Below are 19,952 nucleotides of genomic sequence, written 5' to 3' on the forward strand. Positions count from 1 at the left end.
ATGAGCGAGGCGACCATCTGTTTAAAATATAAACAAGAAATAATATGTTGAAAAATAGTTTAATAAAAACAATCATTTTAATTACTTTAATATTATTATGAATTTGGTATATAAGACACAAAGATTGTACAGTATTTCTGATATAAGTACTATTATTCTGATTTAGGTATTGAAGAAACAACAAATTGTAAGATAATACCGATGTAGGCAATATTATTATGAATTTGGTATTTAAGTAAGATAATACTGATATAAGTAATAATATTAGGTATTTAGGAAACAAAAATTGTATGATAATGCTGATGTTCTAACATACCTTACACAAAAAAGTGTTCAAATATTGAGAATGCATTCCCAGCAACAGCACACAGTTAAATAGGAACATTGCCCAACACAGGTTGTATATGATGAGCGAGGACTCCTGGCTTCTCAGTTTTCTGATAAAACGTGATACTACTGTACTTTTCGATTTTTATTGTTGAATTATTCTAAATTTTATGTCATTTAATATATTAATTTATTACTAGTACAACCTGAAGTTTGCATCCAAGCAAATGCACTGTGGGAACGTAGCCTATTTTTTTTATAAGTGCCCAATTTTCTAAACATTAATATGACGACAATTTTGTCTCAAATAATTTCAACACAACACAGTTAAATATAGCCCAATGTAAACATAAAAACACAAATCGTGTTAATTATTTTAACAAACCTTTGATCATTCTACTACCAAACCACTCCGTCGCAATAAACTAAATTAAGGAATAAATTTACCTGTAAACTGAGTACACAAATAAAGTCAAGGCCAGTCCGAATGTGGACGTGCCACAACCAACGTAAGTAATAATGGATAGAGCTTTGTCGTCTTCCACATTTGCATTTTTATTGGTTTCGTAAACATCCTTTAAATACATTTTTGTGAACAAGCTTAAGATTTTTAAAGCAAAAAGAATGACAATGTTTGATTCATAAAAATACTTTATAGTGTTTTCTTAAATAATTGAGTTTGGTTACTTAAAGACACAAGATTTCTTTATGTTTATGATCTCGTATATAAGAGATAAATATTACCGTCTACAAAAAATTAAATTAAATATTAACAGTTTTCACCGTTATACACCAAACTGTATATCGTATACGGAATAATATATAAGATGCATTGTAATCGTGCAGAAATCTAAATCAAGGTTTTGACAAAGTTTGACATTTTATAATCGCGCGGAACCGGTGAATAAACATTTGAATTTTAATCCAATACTTTTGGGCGCGATCTTGAAGTGGTACTTTCTCGACTTCCGGTTTCACAGAAGGCCATAACTTGAGAACCGTTTATGATAAGTTGGACCGAAATTTAAACAGTATGTATTATATTGTATGCAAATATTTATGTCGACATTTGAACGATTTCCGGAAATCTTATTTTATTGAATTTTCCGTGAGAACACGAAACTTTAGTCGAAATTTCATTTATAAGTATAGTAGGTGACATTTTAACACAAAAGAAGGTGGTAGTATAACAAGAAACGCCTTCCTACCATTATCAGTGCAAAATTTGTTAGATGACTACAGGCACAGATAGTTTTCTCATTAGACGTCTCCACAACTCTACATCCCACAGTGGACCAGTTTGCCGATGTCCCCGTGTGAGGCTCTACTCTATATGCACACTTTACAGGAAACATGCTCTGAAATAAATCACACATTTTAAAACTGTATTTTTTAAGAAAAATATTTAAGCACACTTTATTGGAAACATGTTCTAAAATAAATCACACACATTTTAAAACTGTATTTGTTAAGAAAAATATGTAAGCACACTTTACTGGAAACATGCTCTGAAATAAATCACACATTTTAAAATGGTATTTTTTAAGAAAACTATTTAAGCACACTTTACTGGAAACATGCTCTGAAATAAATCACACATTTTAAAACTGTATTTTTTTAAGAAAAATATTTAAGCACACTTTACTGGAGACATGCTCTAAAATAAATCAAACATTTTAAAACGGTATTTTTTAAGAATATTATTTAAGCACACTTTACTGGAATCATGCTCTGAAATAAATCACACATTTTAAAACTGTATTTTTTAAGAAAAATATGTAAGCACACTTTATTGGAACCATGCTCTGAAATAAATCACACATTTTAAAACTATATTTTTTAAGAATACTATTTAAGCACACTTTACTGGAAGGATGCTCTGAAATAAATCATACATTTTAAAACTGTATTTTTTAAGAAAAATAGCTAAGCAAACTATACCAGCAATATGCTCTGAAATAGATCACACATTTTAAAACTGTATTTTTTAAGAAAAATATTTAAGCATACTTTACCAGCAATATGCTCTAAAATAAATCACACATATTTTAAAACTGTATTTTTTAAAGAAAGATATTAAGCACACTATATCAGCAACATGCTCTAAAATAAATCACACATATTTTAAAACTTATTTATAAAGAAAGATATTTAAGCACACTATACCAGCAACATGCTCTGAAATGAATCACGCACATATTTTAATAATATTTTTTAGAAATATATTTAAGAATACTTTAAGTATAATTTCTTATAATTGATAATGAAATATAATATACAGACATGTTATCAAACAAACAGAAAATTCAAAATTATTTACAAGTAATACCTTTTAATAAAACTGTATACATTTTAAAAAGTAAACATTGAGTATGTATTCTGAAGTTTGGTGAGTAAAATTACTTAACATACTGAACGGTTTAAAGGTAATGCTTAAAAGACGGTGTGAGATTCACCATAACTTAATGGTTAGTTAGCGTAGGTGGAGATCTGTATGTACTATTTTATAACCAATTCATATTTGTGTGCGTTAAATATAATTAAATGGGACACTACTGATTCAATGTTTGGTAGGACAATGTCAGAAGTCTCGTAACAAAACTAACGAATAAGGGTCAAAAGTGAAAAAAATCAATGTTCAGAAAAAAATTCATAAAAAAAGAATGTATTTACGTAAAAACAAATTGAAAAGTAAAGTATTTGATTAAATTAATACATGAAGAAGCGTCAGTAAAAACATAAATTTTCACAGTTAGTTTTTACAACGATCATTGCTTGTATCACAAGCGTGGCAGAAAAAATAATTTCTAAAAATACGTTTCGATATCTCAAATTAAACTGAGAGTGAAATGGTTTATTTACGACACATATCAACATTACGTACACATATTTTCTTTAAATTATGATATATGTTATTGACACAGAAACAGCCACTAAGAAAAATATTTAAGAAACTTTGATTACAAAACCTTTTAGTGAAAGTAAAAAGAAGCACAAAGCAATGAAAATTGAAAAACACAAAAACAAAATCTACCAATATTAAACATTAAAAATCAGAGAAATTCGAGTAAGTCTTACTTTCTCTAGATGAATAAACGTGATTAAAAAATCGGGGTCAAGATCACGGACTGTAGTGTTTGGAATACTTGCTGATATGACGTAACTGTTGATTCTGGCAGCTTTACCACAATATTCATCTGACTTCATATATATATATATATATATATATATATATATATATATATATATATATATATATATATATATATATATATATATATATAAGGAGTGAGTGAGAGACACAGCTAGAGAGATAGATACACACATATGTGAATATCTACATATATTTATTGATGTATATGTATATAAAGCAGTAGACAGACTGCTATCCCGAAAGTCTCGAGTTTCCATCCGGATTCTAGTCAAGAGACTGTCGAAGAGTCCACGCTGATGTGACTGTGACTTTTGATTTGTCATGTTACGGAAAGCAAAAGCGTATGGGCATAGTGCTGACCACACTATCATTTCATAGTCGAGGTCTCCGAAACAGATAAACTATGCTTCATATGTACTATGTGATTTAGGTACGGATTGCAATGCATGTAATTATATATAAGAGAAAAATGGCCCGTTGAGGAGGGATACAACGAGCGCTAGGTTGATAGTGCTGTCTATTTTCTCTAAACTAAAACCAAAACCAAAATCACCATCTTAAATGACATTGAAAACGGATTTTTATCCAGAACTGGTACTTTAATTTATACAAAATATAGTGATAGGCATATCCCTAAACCATGCACCTAATCTCATTCATGACAAAAGTCGCATTTAGAGTTTCTTTCAGGCAACTCTACTTGGGAGGAGGGGGCTCAGCCCCCCCCCCCCCCACACACCCCAAAACATGTCTACCGTCCCATTCAACGAAATATAATTATATACTTTTTCCAGTGTCCGCCCCCTCCCAGAAAATTTTACTCCCGCCCCCCCCCCCCCCCCAAAAAAGTCAAGTACCCCACCCCTCGCCGAGGAGGAAAAAGTCTGAAAGAAACAATGGTGTCGCGCTTAGCCACTACCCGAAGAATTGCATGAAAGAAACTGCAAGCAAACCACTTTTTAGATTAGACACATTAATTAGGCGGTAATTTTATTATAGAGTATCGATGAAGAAATTTCTTTTGAGTTGGGGAGGGGGGGGGGGGCTCAGACGTTCTTTTTATTCAATGTTTACTCGAGAATCAATGACGTCATATTACTGTGTGCATTCTCGGGCTTGATACTATTTTCTACTATATGCTAAATGGGACGTCATATTTCGTTTTCGTTTAACAATGCATGTTTTTAATTTGCTTGTGTTTTCTCTATAGCGTTCTTGTCAGATAGATACACAGACAGATATATACATAGACAGACAGCGAAACTATTATATAGAATATATATATATATATATATATATATATATATATATATATATATATATATATATATATATATATATATATATATATATATATATATATATATATGTATATATATATATATATATAATATATATATATATATGTATATATATATATATATATATATATGTATATATGTATATATATATATATATATATATATATATATATATATATATATATATATATATATATATATATATATGTATATATATATATGTATATATATATATATATATATATATATATGTATATATATATATATATATATATATATATATATATATATATATATATATATATATATATATATATATATATATATATGTATGTATATATATATATATATATATATATATATATATATATATATATATATATATATATATATATATATATATGTATATATATATATATATATATATATATATATATATATATATATATAGGCCTGCGTGTATACATACATTTAAAAAGTCATCCTGTTGAAAGACCGAAAAAGCAAGCCTTTTTCCGATAACATTTTCTCTGCTACCAAACAACGCTTCCATCGATGCCAACGAAATAGACATTGTATTTAAATCACTCGCTTTGTTCTCCTCTATTCCTTGCACGTTCGTCTGTCGATATTAAATGTAAACCATAGGGGCGGAGCTTTAAATATTTATATTCATAAGTTTATTTCATAAATGTTATTCTTAATTCAAAAAATGTATTCTTCGTCTTCTTCTTCGTACTTAATTTCTAGTGTTGAAAGTGATTCCCTCCAACACAATTAAGTATACTTGTCAACTTTTTTTTCGCCATTGAAGCCATTGACCCCGATTTCAGCCTGCTCATCTTTTTTTGGATTTGCTTCCATAGCCTTTGTCCAACCAAGAACAAAAAAAGCCGCTTCAAAGCTTTAAAGTAGGGTTTTGTCATTCGTGCATCTACCTGACTATTTTACGTTGTACTCACACATACTAAATTACAAAAACAAATTGCTAATTTTAGATCCTTTACATTATATGTGTAAAGAACTTAGAATAATATATTATTTTATTTAGATTTTCTACACATAGTAAATCTTCATGTTTTTTTTTTTTTCTTTTTCTTTTCTTTTTTTTTTAGTAACTCTCTCTCGCTTCATGTTATTAAACATCAAGGTTTCTATCAGGCATTTTTTTTTCTAGAAGAGTTCAAACTGGAAACTTTCAGTGGAGGGGCGCACTTTAACTTCTATGTTGGTTGGAGCCACGCAGCTCTGTTTAAAGTATATATTTTATTTTCAGTATGAATTATATATTGCTTCTATTTAGTACAGTCAGAGAGAGGCGTTGAATTTGGGGTTGGCTGAAAGAAACACTGCTAAACATTAGGGCCCCATATAATCTTATCCGAGGCCTAACATGCTAATTACAATGAATTTAAGATTACTGAACCTTGTTTTCATTCAACTGATGTGAAGACTCTGTTCCAACTGTCATTTGAATGTACCCCGAGCTGAATTCTTCTAATTTTATCGCGAGCACAGCAAACGCAGGCTGCACTGCTTTAAACGTTGCTGACGTGAATGAGACTCTTTCAGGTATGCGTTGTACCATTTTCAACAATCTGTCGGGAAATAAAAAATGAACAGAAATGTCTAACAATTGGTCTGACGGTACAGAGATAGACTGATAACCAAAAAGCCTCGATTTCGAATCCACCCAGCTCTGAAGACTAACGTTGGGGAAACAAAGGCTGCTAGGCATAGATAGAGCTGACCATACTATCCCTTCATATGCCGAGGTATCTGATACCGATGATATTTACTTCATCTTCCCCATGTGTCTTCGGCACGAACGGGAATAAAATTTTGAAAAATCTTTAACTGATATTACATAGGAAAAAATGGATTTCAACATCTGGCATTTAAAAAAAAAAATTCATGTCAATGTACAAAATAAAAAGCGTATAACATTGTGGCCTTTTATAACAAAATATAATAAATCATAAAATAAATTTATAATTACAGGTATTTAGAGCTTCTCAATAAAATACGACGTTATCAATATGATCTTTATAATAATACATGCTCAAAAACAAATAATGAAATAGAATTAGAAGCAGTGTTGAATGCAAGATAATGCAAGGTAGTGTAAATGTATACCTGTGCATATCTGATGATGATTCCGCTTTGTCGGCAGAATCTTTCAAGCTTAAGAGTTTCGTAACGCTAGCCATGATATTCCTGACGAGAATTCCATCTTCGATAATACTGTCCTGAGTCAAATTTTCTAATTGAGTTATAAAATTGCTTATTTTATGCACTTCGTACGTTTCCAGAAGGCTAATGGTACTCAATAGGAGCGCTGATTCGGCTTGCTTCGACAAAACGACGAGTCCCGAAGAAGTTGCTTCTAGATTGTTTTCTTCTTCATTTCCTTTACAAAAATAATAAATGTAATCATCAAATTGTATTTACCAACAACTTTTCTTCTTCACTCTCTTACAGATTAATAAATGTAATTATCGAATTATATTTATCAACAACTTTTCTTTTTCGTTTCCTTATCAAAATAATAAATTAAATCATCGAATTATATTTTCATCAACAACTTTTGTTTTTCATTTCCTTACAAAAATAATAAATTAAATCATCGAATTATACTGATCAACAAAAAAGAAAATTAAAGTATCGCATATAATTGTATTTATCAACAATAACCACAAACCAAACAAAATTAAATATTTTGCACAATTACTTATTATTTTTGTATTTGAACTTAAATCTATGTAGGCCTACATAGTTTGCTGGTAAAAAATATTTGTTCAGCGTAGTCTTTTTGCAATTTTTTTTTTAATTTTAAGTTTTATTGTTGAATTTGTAATAGTGTAACAATTAGCATTGGCTTAATTCTTATACGGCTTGTATAATGGGTAAGAGTTTAGGTATATTTTTTAAAAATCTTAAGCCGATATAGTCAAAATGCCAAGTAAATATATAAAACATGAATCATGTTTAGGTAAACAGAATGAATTGTTTACATGAAATAAGCATTGTGTAAGTAACACATTAATTATGTTAATACACAATAATAATTCTGCATATATCTCAAGAATTGTGGACTTTAAGCAAAACAAAACACAGTTGTTACGCTTGAGAGGTTTTGAATTTATACTCAAAACTGTGATGGAATAGAGTGGGGGGGGGAGTGGTATCTCAACCAATATAAATGCGTCATAATAAGCCATAAGCTAATAATGTCCCCCTTACTCAAAAGTATTAATTCATGTAAAAATACTAAAAAAAAATTTTTTTAGAGAATTTAAACACCAAAAAAGCGGTTTCTTAATATTCTTAATATCTACAGATTTTTTATTTAATTGGATTTTTAAAATGAGCCGTCGTCTTGCCTGGTTGAGTCCAACATGCACCGGTTGAGGCGATACATTTGTCCTGCGGGTCGACACAATGACATCGCAAGGCGCATTCCATACCATAGAATCCTGGTGGGCACCAAGAGTCTAAAAGAATTGATAAACATGACAGCTGCATTAAGGCGCGTGTAGCCTGTATTAATAATAGTGGTTAGAGGTTGATTTTGCATATTAAAAACAATTACTGTTCCATTTTCGCAAGCATGTTTTAAATTAATAACAAATGTTATTAATAACCACATGCGTTAAAAAGCTACTAATATCTTATTTGTTATTTTATACTCGGCACGGTACTTTGAATAGCAGATTTATAACTCATGTATAGTTTAAGATGTCGAGATACATAATCTAATCCTCAACATTACAAAGCAGGTATAAGAGCTGTTTTATAACGATGCTACTATATTTTAAATTTCGCATGTATGGGGCTTGAGTTTTTTATTCAAAAGGAACTTCAGAAATAGCTTGGTTGGCATAATATGCTCCATTTCTTAAATATTTAGATGGCTGTATAAAGAGTGACCCACAGTAACCTTGATGACCCCTGGTAACCCTTAGAGACGCAAGTAACCCCTAGTAACAACCAGTAGCCTTGCTAACTTACCACCGAAAACTTCTATCTCACAAAGCTCCATCTCGCCTACTTTATCGGCGAACTCGAGCTCGATAGTCCAAGCTGTTATGTTAGTCATGGTGAGGTCTATGTGGTCTAGCGAACTTGATGTGAAAAATATGCTCCCTCCGTTCGTCCCATCCCAAAATCGTAGTTTGTACTCCGTATTCAGGACACGGATTTCTGTTAAAAATATTATAATTTAAGTGTTTTAGTACAACAAAGTAAAATACTTTTAAAAATAATGGCTGTGAAAATAAAATCCATCGTTGGCTGTCATATATACACTAATAGTAAAAGAAAAAAAACACCACCATAGCGAATTGCTAAGCCAAACTCGCATTAAGATCTTATATCTGAGTCTAAGCCTAACCATAATTACAACGTAAATATCGATACATTAGGCATGTTGTTGTCAGGAATATACAATTTATACGATTTTGTTTCGATTCGGCAAAAGCTCATGTAACCGAAGAAGTCACGAGTTCAAACCCCAGCTGATGAGGCTCGATAGCTGGGGACAGCCACTAATTTAGGAGAAAACAAACTCCAAAAACAAACAACTGCTGCATTGTACTTTGTTCTTGGTTGAACAAAGGATGTAGAATCTAATTCAAACCGTAAAGCAGTCTGAAATTGGACTCGATAACGCATAACAAGTTGACACGGTACATGCAATTGTGTTGTAGGGAATCACCTACAACATTACAATGAAGAACGAAGAAGAAGATGCAAACATATGACAAGCTATCGGCAGCAAAATAGTCCATGCAATTCTCTGTCCCTGATCATAGTCACTCGTGGTCAAGAAATATATTTTATTCAATATTTTTCAAAGTTCCCCAATTATTACAACGAGGATGACCAAAATAAATTTAATCAGAAGAATTTTGTTTTCCAGATTAAATCAGCAATGCCGGTATAAATTAAATCTAAAATGTGTTTCCCTCTTCATTCTTTAGGAAAAAAGTTTATAGACAGCTATTTTGTTTTCCCGTCAAAAATAAATATATGTATGCGATTATTTTCCCATCGATCATGACGAGCGATTTCAACAGAGTAACAAAAAGCGTTACTGTAAGAAACAATAAAGCTAAGCTTTTCCATGTGTTTTATAGAATTATACTCACAATGAACAATACACATAAACTAATCTATAATAAAAATAAACCGGGAGTGATCTCCTCTAAAGTTATATTCTAATATAACAATACAAGGAATAGCAAATCGGGATATAGACATAATTTGTAATACATTTTTAATTACTTAATTTTTTTTTTTTAAATGTGAATCTCGTAGAAAAAAATAATTGCGCCCCAAGTGATCGCCAAATAATCTGTGTATAATGGTGCGGAATATTATTAGTACTTTATAAATTCACATGCGTTTTTTTAGAACACAGAAGTAGCGTAAATTACTACTTCCGTTAAACGGAAATTTCTAAATTTTTTAAAGACGGTGGAGCGTTAGATCTCTTATTTACATGTGAAATTTCATTTATCTATGTAAAACGGTACTCAAGTTATAGGTTTTTGAAAAATTAAAAGGAGAATAAGTGTCCACTTTCGGTAACCGGAAATAGCTGAAAAGGTGATACAGAACTACAAATTTGATATAATACTTATGTGTGAAATTTCATCAACATAGCTGTAACTGTACTCAAGTAACCTTGTTCACAGACACACATACACACATACATACATACACACACATACGCATAATTACAATACTTCCTCTATACTTCGTAAACGAGAAAGTAATCGTACATTTTAGAACTTACAACAAGAATCCTATCTTTTGAGCATATACTACTTCGATGTGTTTAAGTTTACTGGATAGAAGGCAAAACATCTGAACAGAAATGCCTGTTAACTAGCATCAAGGACATATTTAAATATACTAGTATTGTGTGTAAAAAATCTGAATTAACAGGCACAAAGTATACAACATTTAACAGCTAGTATAAAGGTTAAAATAATCAAATTTCGATATGTTTTACGATGCAAATTTTTTTTTCATCCAAAATGTAAGAAAAAGTGCATACAAAACCGTATATGAAATTTCAAATATATATTACTGGGTTCATAAATTCTGATTCTGTTGAAATTTGCTCTAGTAGAAAATGGAAGTTGCAATTTCTTGTCAAACTTGTCACAGTGATCATCGATATTTCCATCGAGTGCAAATCCTGTTCCTAGATTTGTCGTATGTTTCAGTCCCAGGTTGCGCCCTATAGAGAGACAGTAAGGTTTGTAGACAGACAGTACGTTTTGTAGACAGGCAGTAAGGTTTGTAGACAGACAGTACGTTTTGTAGACAGGCAGTAAGGTTTGTAGACAGTTATATTTGTAGACAGACAGTACGTTTTGTAGACAGGCAGTAAAGTTTGTAGACAGACAGTACGTTTTGTAGACAGGCAGTAAGGTTTGTAGACAGTTATATTTGTAGACAGACAGTACGTTTTGTAGACAGGCAGTAAGGTTTGTAGACAGTTATATTTGTAGACAGACAGTAAGGTTCGTAGACAGACGGTACGTTTTGTAGACAGGCAGTAAGGTTGTTCGCAGGCGCCCAACAGGGTGCAGTTTGACGCTCCGGGCTATCCCGGTAGCGCTATGGCGCATACGTTCGTTTTAAAGAGTGTGATAGAGTATGGATAAAAAGAAGTTTTATAGTCGTATGATAGTATTATAGTCGTTCACTAATCTGAATCCGGCGCGTCTGACCGCGCCCCTGCAATTCGTCCCGGGCTATCCTGGAACTTTCTTTTAACCCCCCGACTAAGCGCGGGGACGGGCACGCCAGTGCTATATCAATGGGTATCGCTCTGTTTATGATTTTAAAAAAAACATATTCTAAGAGATATACATCTCCATAAAAGCAAGTTCTAATAAACTACTCTCAAGTTTTTTGAGAGTGGTTTTATGCCAAAGCTATAGAATTCTATTGCCCGACTATACTGGAAATAGCATAGTAAAGACGTTGGGTTCACATATGTGCGGTTTGGTGAACAACCGATTCGGGGGAGAAGAGTGTTTAAAACCCAGAGGTCACGAAGGATTAAGTAAGTCAAGCATCGCGAAGCGTATGGTTGTATATGAATATACCCGAAAGTATAACCGTATTATTTTAAAATGCAAATTTAGCATAATATCTACAATTGTTTCAATAGTATTGTCATTGGACGAATGTAAGAGTGTTATTTAACTTAAAGAATCTTTTGTAAAGACATGATTGGAAAGTACAACTCTCTAACGCCATCCGACACGTACTCAATTAAAACATTTTCATTTAATCCTTACCTCCATTTACGTATATTTCACAAACAAAAGACTTTGCTATGAATTCTATTTTAACTCTGTTGACCATATCCTCAAGTTGAAAATATATATCAGTAACTTGCCCCTGTGTGTAGGTTACATGTCTTAGTATGTTACATTCTTTAGATACCTTGAAGAATTTCATCATCGATATTTTAACTGTAACTAGAGGGGAAAATGTGATACTAAATTATATATATATATATATATATATATATATATATATATATATATATATATATATATATATATATATATATAAGCATTTATGAATAAATTATATATATATATATATATATATATATATATATATATATATATATATATATATATATATATATATATATATATATATATATATATATATATATATATATATATATATATATAAGCATTTATGAATAAATTATATATATATATATATATATATATATATATATATATATATATATATATATATATATATATATATATATATATATATATATATATATATATGAAATATTTATGTATTTAGTTATATGTGGTCGAGTGGATGAGTATACAGCAGATAACTTGTAAGTTTACGACCTTGAGACACGTATCATGTCCGTTTAACGTCCGTGAGTCAAGCCAACACTGATGGGTACCTTGGTCACGTTTGGTAGTCGGTGTGGCAGGGCATAGTGTTGGGCTTTGTTTATAACTTTGATCTTTGTTTCTTATTATCGTTAGTGTTTCCTTAAACCACAGTCGGGGAATTATCGTCCTGGGGGTATACCGCCAGTAGATTATCTATTTGATTATATCCCGGGGTTGTGGTACACGAACGATTTATCTTAGCAAACTATCCCTTCTTAACCCGAGGTCATAGATGAAGGTAAACCCCAAATCCCCCATGGGTATTTAAATCAAACTGGAATTCAATTTACTATACATAAATATTGGCATCTATATTAAATAAACCGGGAGTGATCTCCCCTAAACTTTCTCGAATATTCTTATATAAAACAACAGGTGATGGGAACTCGGGATATAGTTATGTTTTTTAATCCATTTTAAATACATAAACTTTTTAAAATAAAATAGAATCTCATAGAAAAAAGTATTTCACACCAAGCGAACGCCGAATAAAGATGTTCATAATGGTGCGAAATATTATTAGTACTTTATAAATTTAGATGCGTTTTTGAGAAATCGGAAATAGCGTAAATTAGTACTTCCCGTCAACGGAAATTACTCAAAGTTTAACAGAAGGTAGAGAATTAGATCTTTTACTTACATGTGAAATTTCATTTATCTATCTGAAATAGTACTCAAGTTATAGGCTTTTGAAAAATTTCAAAGTAGAAAAAGTACCACTTCCGGTTATCGGAAATCGCTCAAAAGTTGATACGGATCTACGATTTTGATGTATGAAACTTCATCAACCTAGCTGTAACGGTACTCAAGTAATCGTGTTTACACACACACACACACAGACACACACACACACACACACACAGACATACGGACAAGATTGCAAAATTATGTTTTTCCGTATCAGTGAGGTGTAAAACGTCGAGATTTGTAAAAATCTCGATTTTTTTTTTTGCACGATTACAATACTTTCTCTATACTACGTATATACGAGAAAGTAAAAAGCAGATTCCGCTTCACACCTAGCAATCCATTGGGCAGACGACTTATCTTCTACTTCTTCTTCGTTCTTATTTTTTTGTGTTGGAAGGGATCCCCCTCCAACACAACTAAGGATACGTGTCAATTGGTTATGCGCCATTGAGGCCATTGACTCCGATTTCTGCTTTCTTTTTGGATTGGCTTCCATAGCCTTTATCCAACCAAAAACAAACTGCAAGGCAGTAGTTGTTTGATTTAGGAGTTGTCTCTCTTAGAAGAGTGGCTGTTCCCAGCTAAAGAGCCTCATCTGCCCGAGGGATCGAACTCGAGACTTTTCGGTTTAGCAACCATGAGCTTTACCGACTCGACCACGACGAGTTAGAGTTTATATTTTTCTTGACTTCGCCATATGAAGGATTAATGTCATCAACACTATGCCCAGCCGACTTTACTTTACATATTTGAATATAAAATTATATGTAATTCAGATCTCGAAATGTTTTAGTAGAAAAGTCAAACCAACATTACTAAAAACGAAGTTAAAGCATACTTTGGTTCATGTATTCTACTTGCTATACGTATTACAAAAGGTGGAGTAGCAAACCTACCACGAGAAATAATTTGAATCCATTCTAATTCAAATGCTTGCTTCCATATTATGCTGAATGCTTCAATATCTGAACACGTATCGTTTTGCGAATCTGTCAATTCTGGAACCGAGGGTGTGACGATCACGCCATCTTCTAGACTCGCAAGGTTCACTGGATTTAAAGCACGTTTGATCAGAACCATTGTTAAAATCTCTAGACATTTGCACTATTACAATGCATCATTTATGTTCCTTATAAGATAAAGTGGTGAGATATTGCGAAAACAAAAATCACTCAGCAATGTCCCGGATGTTTAGTAAAATTTATAAAGTAAGTGGACTCTTCTGACTACTAAACTTTACTTACTATACTTAGAAGTGTAATCATTAACTTTCTCAAACATAAACCTAACAAAAAATAAATAAAAACCAGGCATTTTATAGAGGAAATACGATAGAAAGGAATAGTTTAGTTTTAAATGCAGGCCTATAGTTTATACGGAGAAAAATATCGAATTATTAATGTCGATTGCCTAGAAATCACAAATGGTGAGAACGTTTTCCCGTGTTTATCACGTGAAGAAATACGTGACTATTTAATACACCTTACTACTAAGATGTTTGGTGTTTGAACTCAGTAACGAAGAAGTATATACGTGTTAAAGTGTTTTTTTTTAATAACCATAGCGATTGCATTGGGGATTAAGCTTGGATTTATGGAATTTCTAAAGAATTTCTTCGTTGAAAGAGAGTGTTGCCTAAGTGTCCAAACGTACTTACTGTACTGACACAAAGGACCAAACCAGCCTACGTCACACCGAGAACCGTTCACACATGTGCCCATGTCGTCACATTGGTTGTTGATACAGTGGCACTTGCGCCGGCAAAAAGGTCCAAACCATCCAACGTCACAGCCTGAACATAGTTAATAAATAAATCTAAAAGAAACGAAATACTTATAAAAGTTAAAACAGTCTTATATATATAAATATATATATATATATATGATGTCCGGTCAAACCCCCCTGGACAAAAACCCCCTGGACATAAATCCCCCGACATAAACCCCCTGGACAAAAACCCCCCGCGATATAAACCCCCTGGACAAAAACCCCCCGCGATATAAACCCCCCGGATAATAACCCCCGGAATGAGGTTTATATAAAGAAAAAATAACGATGATGTGAACCAAGAAATTAAAAAAAAAATTACATTAAATTAATTTAATTTTTTTACGACTAAGAAAATAGTTTCTACCTAAAAATATGCTTTTCGAAATCAAGGAGTGACTTTAGTTGTATTTGATCAAAGATCGGGCACCGACAACACCTTAGATATAGGTCATCCACATGTGGGATCCGTGCGGATCAAAGCAACACATTCTTAACAATTCAAAAGATGTGAGGGATTCACATATGTTGCCACCCAAATATTATGAAATTTATTGACTTTATTAAAAAGGAACAATCTCTCTAAGAGGTTTATTGTACACAGATTAATTCAGGTCACTGTTTACCAAAACAGAAAAAAAAATATATTGATAGCAGCTCTCGAATTTTAACTGTTGTTAAAAATTTTAATGAGTCCACCATTATTGAATATTTGCGAAGCATCGCTCACAATCTGTTTTTTTAAAGTTATAATAAAAATAAAAGTTTTTTTTCTATTGTTTGTTTTGTATTTTTATATTAATTTTGTTTCTCATCATCTTTGGTTTTTCCTTATATAAACCTCAATTGGGGGGTTTTTGTCCAGGGGGTTTATATCGCGGGGGTTTTCGTGCAGGGGGTTTATGTCGGGGGGCTTATGTCCAGGGGGCTTATGTCCAGGGGGATTTTGACCGGGAGCCTATATATATATATATATATATATATATATTTATATATATATATATATATATATATATATATATATATATATATATATATATATATACGCTTGCTGAAATATTCAGTGATTTAATAGAAAATACTATTAGGAAAGTCAAACCATTCTCACCAAACATGGGGCCAGCACATAAAGACAGCAATAGCAGAATTCTCCAAGACAAGCTGATATCAAAACCCATCTACGATTTTCTCTCTGTATCAAGAGTTAATCATCTTATAGTCTCAGATTTAATAAGTGTGATTGTATATTTTTCGTAGTTTACATTATAGGCCTATTTTAAATAAATGTTTTAAGGAATTAGATCAGCTTTATGCTTAAAATAATGTGCGTAGTTAATTTTTTTTAAAACTTAAGTAAAAACCTAAACAGCTGTTGGTTTTTTAGCGCAATTTCCATACTGACAATTGCGATTATTAATTCGTTATTTCTGGATGGATGGATGTGTGTCCGCAGATTTAAGTCGTATCTCCTCCTCAACGAAGCAATATCGAGGACTAGTTTCAAAAGCAAAAATGTTAAGCAAGTTCCAAGGATGATTGTGGGCCAAACAATTCCCGGAATTCCTTCCTGGATTTCCCAGAAAAGCCAAAAAACCTCGAAAAAATGCAGTTTTTAGCCCATATCTCGGCAACCAGACAACTTGGTGACTTGAAACATTTACCAATCGATTCCTGCCATAATTTAGAACAATATTGCCGAAGAAAGTTTTCAAAAATATCCTTTCGTTCGGTCACAAAAAATTAATGATTTATCTCGATTTAAAATTGTTATGGATAACATAAGGAAATTGCGCTTAAATTGTCACTAGACTTTTTATTAACTTGTTTTCCTATATTTCCTAGGCTAGGTCTCGATTTAGAACCAGATCTAGAACCAGATCTAGATCTAGATCTAGATCAAATATCTAAATATCAAATAAAACTTGAACCCATATAGATCTAGTTCAATAGAGATAGAATAAATTTTGAGATAAACCTTGCTAAATAATAATATTCAATCATAGTTGGTTTCGTGGCCTTTTTAGGATTAGTTAAAGTCGAAATCGTGTTAAAAAGTTAATACCAAACGTAAACAATAGCTTTATTTGAAGCAGATACCTTCTACGCCCAATGCGAATGCAAATTGGTGCAAACAACTATAGCAAATTACTAAGTGCGCAACGCAATTATACATTTTTACTTTCTCGTATATACGTAGTATAGAGAAAGTATTGTAATCGTGCAAAAAAAAAATCGAGATTTGTACAAATCTCGACATTTTACACCTCACTGATACGGAAAAACATAATTTTGCAATCTTGTCCGTATGTCTGTGTGTGTGTGTGTGTCTGTGTGTCAGTGTGTCTGTGTGTCTGTGTGTCCGTGTGTAAACACGATAACTTGAGTACCGTTACTGCTAGGTTGATGAAATTTCATATATAAGTATTTTATCAAAATCGTAGATCCGTATCAACTTTTGAGCGATTTCCGATAACCGGAAGTGGTACTTTTTCTACTTTGAATTTTTCAAAAGCCTATAACTTGAGTACTATTTCAGATAGATAAATGAAATTACACATGTAAGTAAAAAATCTAATTCTCTACCTTCTGTTAAATTTTGAGTAATTTCCGTTGACCGGAAGTAGTAATTTACGCTACTTCCGTTTTCTCAAAAAACTAATGTAAATTTTAAAAGTACTAATAATATTGCGCACTATTATGCGCTTTTTTATTTCGCGTTCACTTGGTGTGCAATTAATTTGTCTACGAGATTTTATTCTATTTTTAAAACTTTAAGTATTTAAAATGGATTAAAAATCATGTCTATAGCCCGAGTTCCCATCCCCTGTTATTTTATATAAAAATATTCGAGAAAGTTTAGGGGAGATCACTCCCGGTTTATTACTTTCCATGAAAGTGTATTAAGAAAGTATTGTAATTATTAATTTTAATAAATTGCAGATATTTTGACAGTTTTCGCTGTTTGCACCTCACTACTTTATCATAAAAGTAAAGTGATTCTTCCAGACTCCCCCCCCCCCCTCCCGAAGAGATGCCTGGAAGAAACTTTGTATAAGTAACAAAAAGGATGCATTGTAATCGTGCAAGTCTAAATAGAGACTTTGATAAACGTTGACGTTTTGCATTCTTTTGGTACAGAAAAACTTGGTTTTGCAATTGTGTCTGAGTCTGTAAACACGATAACTTGTTTACGTTTCAGTTATATTTACAAAATCTCATATAAAGCATTTTATCAAATGTGAAGCTCTGTTTCAACTTTTGAATACATTTCTGGTAACCGAAAGTTGTACTCACTCTGCTAGGGAGTTTTAAGTTTAGCGACAAAACCAGGCTCACTCTAACTCTTATAATAATACGAGCCGACCCTCTGCGTATCACACGCCGCTTATTCGTTGTTTTATTTTCTACTTATCAGTAATTTATAATTTGTAAATTCGACAGTACCAATGCTGCCACTGAATATATTTGCTTTAAAACACTATCAGTAGGTCGTTAAGGACAATAACCCCCCCACTAACCCTCATTTCCCCCAACCCCTACCCTGCCCCCCCCCCCCCCTTGAAAGCAGCCTCCTCTTAGTTACCTCCCCTAAGTTTAAAATCGTTTATAACTAACATATCTGCCCCTAATAGCCGACAGTAAACCTGGCTCTACGATTGTAAACATTTAGCATGAACCACAGCTCACCAGACCATGTGGGGGTGGGGGTGGGGGTGGTAGGGATAAGCTTAAAAAGGAAGAGAGTGGGCTGCTAGGAGCGCTTACAGCCTGTTTTTTCAAGGGTATCCAAGAAGAAAATTATATATATATAGATATGTATATAATACATGAGTTAAAAAATTGTGTTATTTTGTGGCATTGTAGTTTAATTTAGTTTATGGTGGAGGATTTAAATAACAATTTCTTGGATGAAATGGACTGTGGTCTCCAGATCTGCAGATGCCCCATATAGTTTATACTTGAGTGGGGTGTATAGGGGCCAGTGTTTGGATCGTACCTGGCTATATAAGGAACATTCCTAAAGGACGTGTTCTGTATTCTCCGGAACCATGCTTTAAGTTTTGCCATCTCCAATTTCTTGTGTTTTATACATGTGCTGTTTTAGTCTGTTGTGGCCTGTTCCGAGTCTGAAGATTATGTGTTGTCGTTTGCGTGTCTGGTTGAAATGGTTGAGGTAGATTTTGTCTGAAAGAGAAAGGGGTACTTAATATGAGGCAGTGATTGTAGAATTAAATGACGGTAAAACGTGAAGACAGCGTGTCCTTTCAGTGTGTTACTCGATACTTTTACAATCACTAAGTTTTTCTTTTAATTTTTTTTTTATTTAGAGTTTTTCTTTTTAAATATTGTTATTTATCTTTTTATTTACCTATTTTTTAAACCAAATCAATAAAAATAGACAAAGGCGCTTACACAAATCATAAAGTGTAAATAATTTAATTAAAGCTCTTTTTCATTAGATATTATCTAGTACATTCGATAATGTATCACGTAGATAGGGGAGGGAAATAATTCTTTTAGAGTTACGCAGTATTTCCGCGGTTGTTTCCCTTTGACTTTATGTCTGAAATTTGTAAATTTCTTTCTTGAGGAAACAAAAATGTTCTTAAGAATAGTTCATTATTATTGGCCTATATTTAAAGTCGATCACTTATTTTATCATTTTTCATGCATTTTTCACAAGTTACTACTGTAACTGTGATAGTAATAGTATTGGTAGTTATAGTGTATAGTAGTAGTCGCGGTATAGCA

General features: G+C 32.2%; 1 long non-coding RNA gene across 1 annotated transcript; it reads right to left on the reverse strand.

Annotated features, from left to right (window-relative positions):
* Positions 1–14,410: 14,410 nt before the first annotated feature.
* LOC131936274 (uncharacterized) lies at positions 14,411–17,279 on the reverse strand. Its single transcript, XR_009386042.1, has 4 exons — positions 17,176–17,279; positions 16,309–16,392; positions 15,091–15,225; positions 14,411–14,482 (listed from the first exon to the last, which is right to left on the reverse strand). It is a non-coding gene; the product is annotated as an uncharacterized LOC131936274 (long non-coding RNA).
* Positions 17,280–19,952: the final 2,673 nt, after the last annotated feature.

This window comes from Physella acuta, unplaced genomic scaffold, assembly GCF_028476545.2.
Source record: "Physella acuta isolate Inbredline_101_S28 unplaced genomic scaffold, ASM2847654v3 ptg000174l, whole genome shotgun sequence".
In the NCBI taxonomy this organism is placed as follows: Eukaryota; Metazoa; Mollusca; class Gastropoda; family Physidae; genus Physella; species Physella acuta.